The sequence below is a fragment of the Dendropsophus ebraccatus genome, chromosome 3, assembly GCF_027789765.1.
Source record: "Dendropsophus ebraccatus isolate aDenEbr1 chromosome 3, aDenEbr1.pat, whole genome shotgun sequence".
NCBI classification, from domain to species: domain Eukaryota; kingdom Metazoa; phylum Chordata; class Amphibia; order Anura; family Hylidae; genus Dendropsophus; species Dendropsophus ebraccatus.
In genome coordinates this window covers 83,872,754-83,885,513 of record NC_091456.1, presented here as the reverse complement: position 1 = coordinate 83,885,513, position 12,760 = coordinate 83,872,754, and positions in this window count along the sequence as shown.

Genomic DNA, 12,760 nt, shown 5'->3' with positions numbered 1-12,760 from the left:
TAGCGTTCCAAAGCAGTGATGCAAGGCAAGGCATAAAAAAGGTTTAATCAGATTGCTTTGATTGTCCTAAGAAATACTGCTAAGTCTGAGTAAACAATTGAGGCCTCTCCAAGAGAAATAGAGCTCAGCACACGAGCAGGGAAAACTATTTCCAGTGTGTTATCTTCTCCAACTTATTCTCCACCTGTCTGTATTTGCTGCCTGCAATCTTCAGTAATGTTGTAATATCATATAATAAAGACTGGCAGCCAAAATGTAAACTGAACTGAACCAAACTGAAATTGATGTTCTTGACTGACATCCACATCTTACACTTGGAAATAAACCTGGAGTTGTTGCAGATTTTAACTTTTTCTTAGACATTAAAATGTTTTTCCAACATTAGAAAAAAACTGTCCTCAGATTGTGAGTGGTATCCAGCTTCATTCACATCAAAGAAAATGAGATGCAATACCAAAAGATAATCTCAGACCGGGTTTGCTTCAATCCCTCCAGCTAGGGGATCAAGCACTCCATTGGCACAGCAAGTATCCACAGAAATGAAGCAAAATTAGGAGAGCAATCTTAAGGGTCCATTTACACAGATGGCCAAAGATTTGAAGCCAAAGCCAGAAACAGACTATAAACAGAGATAGGGTCATAAATAGACATGAGCGAACCTGGAGCATGCTCAAGTCCATCAGAACCCGAGTGTTCAGCATTTGATTAGCGGTGGCTGCTGGAGTTGGATAAAGCCCTAAGGTTATGAGGATAACATGGATATAGTCATTGGCTGTATCCATGTTTTCCAGACAACCTTAGAGCTTTATCCAAGTTCACGTCGTACAATGATTTGCAATGGTAAACTGGTTAATTTCGTATTACTCCAAGGAGGGGAGTTGGCTCCACACTCCCCCCTATAGCCAGGTTTGCATAGTCAGAGACAGGTGTAGCTGGGGCCTGAAGCTTCTTTGACTACACAAAGCAAGCTATAGGGGGGGGGAGTGTGGACCCAACTCCCCTCCTTTGTGTGAGTAATAAGAAATTCACCAGTTTACATTTGCAAATCATTGTAGCAGATAAAGATCGCTCTCCTAATTTGGTTTTGTTTCTGTGGATATTTTAACATCTAGTATTATAACAGCTAAATACAATTGAAGAGTCTATTTTATTCTTTTAACTTCCCAGAGTGAGAAAATACCTAAATAAAAAAGGACTATTGTGGTGGACACCAGATAATGCAAACAAAATAGTTTATTAGTACAAAAGAAGAGCATACAAGTCAGTGATTAACTTAATACACACAGTAGTAAGTCACTGATTGGAGAGGTATGTACTAAGATGATGTCAAGGAGGTTGCCCTATTATGCCCTACCTAACCTACAGGAAGAGGCTGTTGGATAAGGCTTGACCAGACAGAAATAACCCTACACTTACAGACCGTCACAAGGAGTATTGTTTGGATATAGAAGGGGATAGAGGCTATTCAGAAGAAGTGCAAAATTATATGCACAGTGAAATTAAAAATAAAACGCAATATTCTTTTATTTGAGGGGGTTTCGTGTTTACGCCATGCGCCATATGGTAAAACTGACTTGTTATGCATGTTCCTCATTACAACGATATGTAACATGTATAACTTTTATATTATTTGATGGCTTGTAAAAAATCAAAACCTTTCAAATAAACTAAATATTCTTTAAAATCGCTCTATTCCCATGCTTATAGTGCTTTTATCCTTTGATCTATAGGGCTGTGTGAGGTGTAATTTTTTTGCGCCATGATGTGTAATTTCTATTGGTACCTTACTTGCATATATGCAACTTTTTGATCGCTTTTTATCACAATTTTTCTGAATTTGATGCGACCAAAAATGCACAATTTTGCACTTTGTGATTTTGTTTGCGCTCACGCCGTTTACCGTGCGAGATCAGGAATGTGATAATTTAATAGTTTGGGCGATTACGCACACGGCGATGTCAAATAAGTTTGTTTATTTATTTATTTTTATTTATAAAATGGGAAAAGGGGGTGATTTAAACTTTTATTAGGGGAGGGGATTTTTTATTATTAAAAACACTCTCTTTTAATTTCACTAACAGTAATATGAAGCCCCCTGGGGGACTTCTATATACACAGCACTGATCTCCCATTGAGATCAATGCTGTGTATATAACAGAGCAATGATCCATCAGATCGGTGCTCTATTATAATGGTCCGCAGCAGACCATCTAAATAGATTGCCGAGCCGGGATCAGTGTCATTCCAACACTGAGCCCCGGCCGGCTTAGTACACCGGATCTCCTCTCTGTGATCGCGGGCGGGAGATCCAGCCACTAGGCACCAGGGAGAGGGGCACACAAGACAGTTAGAGGCAGCTGTCATGTTTGACAGCTGCATCTAACTGTCCTAGTTAGCGGGCGCGGCCGATCGGCAGCACCCACTAATAGCCACGGTCCCGTGCTGCAGTAAGCAGCCGGGATTGTGGTGGTTCAGAGCGGGACCATGGCGCGGTCCCTCTATGAACCTCCCCACCCCCCGCAGGACGTGCCGGTACGTCCTGCGGAGGGAAGGGGTTAATGCCTTATCTCACTTAAACTAGGCGCTGAGAGAAGAGGACGTGGTCGACAGTTGTTAGGGATGTATTTGTTCTTTTACTTCCAGGGGGTGGGATGTTTATTGGGGGAAAGGGGTCAGTTAGCATATTGACATACATAACAAAGTTATATAGCTTTGTAATAGGTGTTAATTAAGCAGAAAAAGTAAAACACCAGAGTTTCCCTTTAATATTCCTAGGATCACCCAATAAAATAATGACAAGCCTAGAATGAGAGTAGTTGATGTGGCATTAAGTCTTAAAATAGAACTATTTTTTATTCGAGTATGACCCCAGTTATATTTTGCTATGCTCAGCTTTCTCTTTGATTATCTTTTTTTCTTTTATACAGAACGTAATGTAGCTATTTCTTCTTAGAGACATCTACTTTCCATACCACTTCCTTGTGTTCAGCTTTTATTTTCTTTCATCTTTATTCCTTGCTTCAAATTACCTTACACTCTTACTAACTTTATTAAGCCTATAGCTACTAGTAACATTTTATTCTTTAGAACCTGTCAGTATGTTTTTTCTTCTTTCATCACTGTTTAATGTGTTTGACGTTTACATTCTCTTGAACCATCATAGAACCTAGTGGGCACCACCAATATAACGAGAAGCGGAGTGCCAGCCCCCAAGCTGAGGAACGTGACATTAAATCCCAAGAAGGGAAGTCAATATGAATGGGCTCAACCTCAGAGTAATATGCAAAAGTATCCAAATTCTTTAATAATGCACAACCAAAAAAGTATAAAACATTTAAAAACACGTAAAACCAAAGAAAGGACACACATATAGAACTTTATAAGGTTCAATGTGAACCAATCCATCCTATTATGTAATAGATGATGAGAGCAGAGAAATAACCTGATAGTAATCACAGTAAATAGTGCAGTATCCATACAAAATAGGGCACAAATGTGCAAAATATCGCAAAGTGTATGCAACAATAAATAAGCCTAGACAAATTAAATGAAGAAAAGGAGTGCCAGCGTTTGGCTATGTTCACACAACGTCTTTTGAATTAAAATGACGTCCATTATTTTGAGTCTAAAATAATGAACGTCATTTAGCTGCCTAGCTTTCCCTTTGTACAATGACTGGTGTTTGTACAATATTCTAGTTTGGCATTACTAATTGCCCTTTGGTTGTATCTTAATATAAAAGTCCATTGAATTTAATAGTAAAAACAGAGAAAGAACGGTGGAAAAAGAAAAACTGCGTGTGAACAACTAATAAAACACGTCCATTATTTGCGAAAGACGTCAGAAAATAATGATCATGTTCATTATTTTAACGTCCGCTATAAAAATGTCCTCTATTTAATGCATTGTGTGCATTGGACGTCCGTCTTCCCATTAATTTAAATGCATTGCCATTGCAGTCAGTTAAATCACGGCAAAAACAGATGTTATTTTAATAACAAAATCGGCTGCCTTTTCTCTATTTTTGACGCGGTGTGAACATAGCCATATAGTGAAATAGTGATACAATAAAAATAAGTCACAAAAAAAAAATTTTGAAAAATCTGCTCTCAATGGGTGGATGGAACTAGGCACCCCACACATTTTGTCCACAGGACTTCATCAGGGGTAAATGACTAGTCGTGAAAGCTTCATTTTTATATACAACACACAGTATGACACAATAAACAGTAGTAGAATATCATTACCTCTCCATGCTCCCACTAACCAGCGATCAGGTCCACGCCACAGCACGCAGAAGTAGTACACAGCGTCATAATGATCCACATGTACTAAGATCAGGTGGTCAAACACCAGTCACATGACAGAAAAGAAGTCTCGTGATATGGGACAAAATTCTGTACATGCGCATAAGGATAAGCCTGTCCCATATTATGGTCTGTGAGCTGCGCAGCCCCACATAACTGTGCATGGCGTCCAGGTTGCATAAGCACACAAAGTGTTTACAAATCATATGATGAATAATGTAATTTAAAGTATTTCCCCAGCAGTACATAGCTCCGCAAATGAGGCAAATTATATGTGGCCCCACATTTGATACAAAGAAAAGAAAAACCAAGTGTTGTTACATATCTAAATCATCCTATATTTACAACTGGATTATGTTACATTATCTGAATAGATATCAACACATGTTGATTCACAAAAATAAGTACATATCCATTGATGGATATGTGCGTCATCAATGTGTTTGAAATGCAGGTTGTGATGATTTGGTCAATGAAAACCAGTACTACCAAAATAAATGGCAACACATGATGGTTCACTAGGGTAAATATGTCCCCAGTTATAAGTCAATGCACATATGTCTGATCGATATCATCGCCAAAAAAAAAAAAAAAAAGGAAAAAATGAAACTAAAATATTCTAATTGTTTACTGAGCATATAAGCATGCGCTGTAGTGTTAAATATCTAAGAGTTATATAATATTAGTCATAATGTAAGTAGACCATAATACATATAATGCTGCGCTAATAAATAGCCACGCATAAGGCTTCTTTAAGATATATATGTCCATTTATAAATATCTGAACTATAAATGTTAGCCATGTAGATGTTATTTTATTGTTCTCTCACCAAAAACATAGAAAATAAAAAATAATAATAATAATGAAAATGATGACATATGTTCATGTAAAGTGAGTATATACAAGAGTATTCTAGCTATTCCCTATGTTCCCTATGTTCTCTTTAGAGGGAACCTACCAACTGTTCTCCCTGGAGCACAGTATAAAGCTCCTGTGCAGCTCGCGCCATGATTCGGCCACAGCTGCAGCAGAAACTGTATACCCAAGAAAAGTAAGTTTATTCCCCCCACGCATGTTTGATTGACCTGTCATGATCTAATATGATCTGCAATTAATCAGGATTCCCTTTTCTTCACACTGGTCATGCACACAGGAAATCTGATGACTTTATGCTATATAGTTGAAATAGAGAAATATCCATTAAAGGGGTCAGATAGGAGCAAGTATGAGATCACAGGGGGTCCAACCCAGCTCCTTTGTTATGAATCGTGCCGCAGGTCAGTGCATGACCTGCAGCTCCATTCATTCTTTATGGAGTTGCCGGAAAGAGCAGAGTACTGCACTCTTTCCGTCAGCTCTATAGGGCACCAGTCTCTCTCCATCGGCTCTATATAGAATGGATGGATCAATTCATAACAAAGGAGCCAGGTCGGCAATAGATAGATCTGCCAGGGGCACGGAGGTTGAACTCCCCGCAATCTCATATTTGTCACACTGCTGCTGCATCTGCTCTCTCTGTGGGGGACACAGGCCCGGCACCACTTCCTCTTTGTTCCCCTGGGGCACCTTACCGCTTCATGGCCCTGCTCTGTGTTGTCCCGGCCGGTGCGTGTCTCCAGCAACTAGGGCACACATGTGTCGGCTGTCACAGATTTAAAGGGATAGTACATCACTAATTGGTCTATGTGCACAAACACTCCTCTATAAATTCTTGCCCTGCCCTGACCATAGTGTTGGAGCCTCTGCATGCCTCCTAGCATGTGGTCCCAGCTCTCCCGTGATTCCTGCCTATGATTCCTGCCCATGATTCCAGCCAATCTGCCCATGATTCCTGCCCATGATTCCTGCCTGTGATTCCAGCCAATCTGCCCATAATTCCTGCCCATGGTTCCTGTCCATGGTTCCTGCTGCCTGTGGTTCCAGTTGTGAGTCCTGCTGTGTCCCACCCTGTCTAAACATCTCCAGTTGCACCTTGCCTGCCATCGCTAGCAAGCTAAGCCAAGGGTAGTGACCTGGGAGTTGGCAGTGATGAAGAGCAGTGGCCCCTTAGACTCCACTGCCTGGTGCAGCTGACGCCATCGCTAGCGGGGATACAGCAGATTCACAAATCCAGTTGTAACACCTATCTTGTAAACAGAGGGCAAGTATTTTTAAATCTGAAAACCCCTTTAAGATAAACATATAATCCTACCACAATTATCCAAAAGAAAACAAAAAACCTCTCTGAGATGTATGCCAGTTACTGTATACTGACTCTAAATATAGCAACAACAAAAAAATTGGTCCAATAATAAAGGCCCATTCCCACGTTCCATATTTTACAGATGCTACGGATTGGAAAGCCCTATAGTGGAGCGTTTTTCCACCTGGTATCATTTTTCAATATCCTGCCGGGAACGGGGAAAGTGTTTAAATCTCTGCAACATTGTAATCAAGACTACATTAACAAGCCCTACAAGCCCTACATTTCCTGAAATCCAACTTGCAATATTTTATTTTTCAAGAAAGGCATCCAGACCATTCCTAACCATCACAACATTATGTGCAGAGTTTCATATTCTCTTAGGCCCCATTCACACGTCCGTGTCAGTTTTTACTGTCAGGAAATCCTGATCAGGAGGCCTTAAATGTCATCAGGATAGTATCAGGATTTCCTGACAGTAATCCGTTTTTACCATCAGGAAACCATCAGGAAAAACCTTCAGGATTTCCTGATGAGAAAAAAATAGGACATGTATTTCTGCAAACTGGATGGTCATAGCTTGCAGAATTACAACTCCCATCATGCTTGGCTGACAGGTCATGATGGAAGTTGTACTTCTGCAGTCTGTGGTCACCCAGGTTGCAGAAGTACAACTCCCATCATGACCTGTCAGCAAGGCATGGTGGGAGTTGTACTTCTGCCACCTGGATGGCCACAGGCTGCAGAAGTACAACTCCCATCATGGCCTGTCAGCAGGGCATGATGGGAGTTTTAATCTCACCTGTCCTGGTCTCCTGGCCTCCGGGGGGGGGGGGGTGCAGGCACTGCGAGTGGCCGCGGGGGGTGCGGGGGTGCCGCGAGTGGCCGCGGGGGGGTGCGAGGGTGCCGCGAGTGGCCGCTGGGGGGTGCGGGGGTGCCGCGAGTGGCCGCGGGGGGGTGCGGGTGGGTGCGGGGGTGCCGCGAGTGGCCGCGGGGGGGGGGGGGGTGCGTGGGTGCCGCGAGTGGCCGCGGGGGGGGGGTGCGTGGGTGCCGCGGGGGGGGGTGCGCAGGGGGGGGGGTGCGTGGGTGCCGCGAGTGGCCGCGGGGGGGTGCGGGGGTGCCGCGGGTGGCCGCGGGGGGGGGGGGGGGGGTGCGGGGGTGCCGCGAGTGGCTGCCGGGGGTACCTGCGGATGAAGACGCAGCGAAGAGGCAGCAGGAGCAGAGGCGGAAGGTGAGTGGAACTCCGGACGCTTTCCTGATGTGCATCAGGAAAGCGTCCGGGGCCCGGGCGCTCCCATAGACTCCTATGGGGGCGTCCGGGCCGGATTTCCGGACGAAAATAGGACCGGTTCTAAAAAATCCGGTCCTATTTTCCGGAACGGACAGCCCTCCGGAAAATTCCGGAGGGGTGTCCGTGTCCAATGAAAGTCTATGCGTCCGGAAATCCGTCCGGATTTCCTGATAGGAAATCCGGGTGGTTTTTCCGGACGTGTGAAGGGGGCCTTACTGTACTCACACAAGCATTAAAAAGTGGTGTTGTAATTTACATTATCTTTGACATGTTGCGCATATGTTTACATTGTATCAGGTCACTTTAACCATAAATTATAGCCAGGTGATCCGCAGCAGAGTGGTTTTCATAGATTTGAAGCTGCAGATTTTATGCTGTTCTATAATTTAGTTAAATTGATATTTGCAGCTTCAAATTTGTGACAATAAATCTGCTGCAGATCCTGTAAGAGTGAATGGACCCTAAAGTGGTATTAGACCTGCTGAATTAACACTTGCTTACCGAGCCTATTATGTGGCTTAATAATTGTGAGGCCAGGGAGGCATGAACATCACTAATGATGTTTGTTGAGCCCTTTGCTTTAATCAGCCGTCCAACGTACATCTCTTATGGTGACATGGTGAGATGTGTGGGTGGTGGCAGATTATCTTTGAACATATTGAAAGACAGAGATCAGCTAACACTGTCTTTATTACACATGGAGATATCAGCCTCATTTGGCAGATTATTTCTCAGTGTAATAGGGCCTTAAAGGGGCACTCAAACATGAGGTAAAAAAGATAAGAAGCACATAGTATTGCTTACCTGTCAGCTCCAGTTCTGAAACTACCAAAAATCTATTTATTCTGGGCATCTTAGTTCTGTATTTTGTGGTATACTTCCTAGTTGAGTATTTGCTCAGTACTACAAGTCCCAGGATGCATTGATTTTCCTCAGCTCTTCATCACAGTCGACCCACCCTGTCTACTTCCCACTCCAAGCTCTCCTGCCAGTTCCCTGCCCTAAGCTGTTGCAGAAAATCTCATTTCTCTGCAGACTCATGCACCAGTGAGGTTGCAGCACCACAAGGCAGCATGCTATTAAGCCCTCAGCTGTCTCCAGCTCTTAAAGGGGTTATTCGGTGCTACAAAAACATGACCACTTTTCCCCCCTGTGGTTTGCAATTAAGCTCCATTAACTTCAATGGAACTGAGTTTCAAACCCCACCCAATCTGGAGACAAGAGTGGGGCAAAAGTGGTCATGTTTTTGTAGCGCTGGATAACCCCTTTCAGGTAGGCTGTTTCATAGATGGAGCAAGCAGTCATACGACAAAATTAAGGGGGCTACACTATAAATGGTGGCACTAAAAATAATGTCAATAAAAACTACAACTTGCCCCACAAAAAACAAGCCAGCTATCTATGAGAAAATATAAAGTTGTCGCTCTTAGAATGCTTGATCCTAAAGGACCACATAAAAGTGTTGTTTTTTTGTTTTTTTTTAGAACATTTGACATATTGACATGTGCTGACCACCCACTTAGTCTGCAGCCAGCATTACAGATCACTCTGTGAGTCTTTTAACTTTCTAAATGCTGCAGGCAATAGCAACTGCTGCACCAAGGGAGCTAAATGACAGGTACCAGTCTTGTCTAAGTTCTGATTGGCACCCCACATATTAGAACTCCTATTACAGCCATAGTATTGCAGAGTATTCTATGAGTAACCATTTGAAGACCCCAAGGGTGCTAAAAAGTGATTTTTTTTTTACTTTTTGTAGCATATAACACCCCCCAAATTGCACTCTATTTCATATATATCAAAATTCCACCCATTATTATTATTATTTTTTTACGATAATTTACATGTTGCAGTGAAGGGTGCTGCTAAAAAAATTACAGTAACAATGACAAAATAAAAAGATTATGGAAGAGGAAAAAAGCCTAAGCAAAGAAAAACTGTAAAATTGCTGTGGGAGGGAGGAGTTAAAGGGAAAATGTTTATCATATTAGCAAATTAATATTATAGCTCTTAACTCAAGTATTGTGATCCTTTAACTCTCCTTTAATTGCAAACTCCAGTTATTTTTCTGCTATTTTTCATTTTGAAAACCAGTGGTGCTTACTTACACTTGTGGTCCCCTCCCCCTCCTTTGAATACGTTATTTTGTTTGCATTCACAGGCATATACTTTTCATATAGCACACTTAGTTTATCCTCTTACGTTAGACTTCTTACTGTGCTACTGCTTGAGGTTATTTGCCATGTGAACAGCAGTATGAATATTTCTGGCCCCTTCCTGACTCCATTAACGTTAAATAATTTTCCAGGCTAGCATCTCAATATATATTAATTTTACTTACACTACATTGGCTATCATATCCTGCTGAGATAGCGCAGCTCCTGGATTAAACATAAATCTCCTCTAAATCTACAGTACAAATGGAATTTTTGGAACATTAACAATGTAATTCATGATGATATTATTGAAAAGGCAAGTGGAAAGGTTCTAGAGTACAACAGTGCCATCTAGTGCATACAAAGAGTAAAACAGGCAACAGGAGAAATTCTACTCAAAAGCTTTGCAGTTAAATCTTTCATTCATATAAATTGAGACATGTTTCATTTGGCTGTAGAGCAGACATGGTTCACATCATAATTAATTAAATAACAGTCCATGACTGGTCACAATTCATGCTTATATGGACATTAAATTTAGGACAGAAACATATTCATACTTCCGATCCTGACTGTAATAAAGTCTATTAAATTTACCAAAACACAGCAATGTCAGTAATGCTAATAGAAATATATTGTCTATTTTGAGTTTTTCACTTTAGTTTCAAAAGTTTTATTGAATGTTACATTTGCAGCACAAAATGTAATAATGTACAAGGTAAATAAGATGTCGTTGTGCAGCAAGAATCCCACAACTACAATTACTGAACCAAACTCTGTGTTATAACAGTATATAAACAGTCCATCATAGCCTGGATGCTGGTGTTGCACCAGCCGGTGGGCTCTGGTGTTTTGGGAGCAACTTGTTACAGTCGCTAGGAGTGGTAATACCCACCCCTGGACACATAGGCACCGGACCTTTGCTAGAACTGGTGTGAGGTGCAGGTTTAGGTGCAAAGAACGGCATAAGAGATGACAAAGTCAAAACATAAACAGTCTCCATTTAGCAGGGAGATTGGCAGCTAATGAGAGGTCTGGTCAGTGGATTTACCTTGCTTAGGGATGGTGGTAATCAGGGTACTTAGAAATCTCCCAAGCGAGCACCACAAATCCACAAAAAATATAATAATGCATTCATGGGCGATTATAATGGGGCAATCTGGGGTATTGTCCAGGCCCTGAGCTCCAGGGGGCGCCCAGTGAGATTGCCCCCGTTATAATAATGCCACCGCTGCCCCCAGAGCTGGCTCCCCCAGTGCACTGCAGGGCTGCGGCCGTCAGATCAATTTTAGGGCACTCTGCCTCTTTAAAACATCCTTCTTTAGCAACAGACTTGCCACAGCGTCCTCTGACTGGTGACGTCACTTCCTAGATGCACACTGCCACACAGAGGTGAGAAGCGGAGGCCAGCAGAGAAAAGAACACAGAAATCGCTGTAGAACTCCGGGAGGAGAGAGACACTGCTGGGGAGCGATGCGACAGGTGAGTATACTTTTATTATTTTGTTTTTCACATAGGGGCCGCCTATTGTACTTGAAGGGAATTCTACACAGAGGGGGCTATTCTACATCAAAAGGATGCTACACAGAGGGGGCTATTCTATATATGGGGTATGGTGATCCGGAAAAGGCATCTAAACCTGTATTTCAACTGATTATGGTGACTCCCTCTGATTCACACAAGTGGAAAGAGTACCTGAGTCACTTGCAAGATGTGTTCCTACCAAAGTACTTTCCTTGTATTGCACTACATTCTTCCAAGTAAACTGTTCTATTCTTTTAAAGCATTGGCCTCTGGCCTATCCTTACGCACCCACGCACACCTGCACACTTGGGTTAACCTTTCTTACTGTGCTGCTGTGGTGCCAAACTGTTCAGGGTGGGTCCTACGCCACTCTAGGCTACCGTGACAAGTGCTTAAAGGACCCTAGACCCTCGACAGGAATACCACCCAAACTCCCCTCAGTACCGCGTGCCACAGGAAGTGGCGTCACAAACAGGATTAAAAACCTCGCTGCTGCCTACCAGTGTCCTGTACCCGTCTACAAAGACTATTTCTAAAGAAAACTGCAATTTTTGGCATTTTTGTGTGGCGCGGTTTTGGTGCGTTTATTTTTTTGTGCAATACATTCTGCGCACTGCTACAAGTCTTCCTGCACAGTGGTTCCTGCCAATAGTGTTTGGAACCTTCTCTCTTGCCGTAGCTGTCACAATAGGTGCGATGGCGGAGCATAGAAGTGTCGTATCTCTGATTGGCTGGAGTGACGGCACAGGTTAGAAGACGTGGAACCAGGCAAGTGGACAGCTTACCTGCTGCACAGGTGAACAATTATAGTTCATTCCACTATTGGTTGATGCCATTTTCCCACTCTGATTCACGTCATAAACAGAACATATAAAAGACCAAACGACACCAGGGGTCACCGCCATTTGCCCTACACCTGAAGACGCCCCATCTAGGGGTGAAACTAGTTGTGGTGGCGGTGTGTTAGGTTTTTATCTGCTACTTCCACAGTTCCTATATCCCAGTAGTCTGCAGCTATTTGGGAAGATCTGAGTACCACCGGCTGGTGGACTAAAGTATATATATTAGAGAACTGTGGGAGAGTGATTTTAACTTTTTCACTGTGTTTATTGATTTTATAGTACATTATAACTTATTAAAAGCTAAGTTTTATATATAGTTTTCAAGGGGTGATCCGGGGCCCTCTGGGCTAATTGCCCTTTGCGCCAGTGTGATATTTGGAACCTCAAAAAGGCCCACCAAAAAGGGAACCTTGCCAGTTTGACCGTCTACTGACTGTTTACCGTCCTACCTATGCTT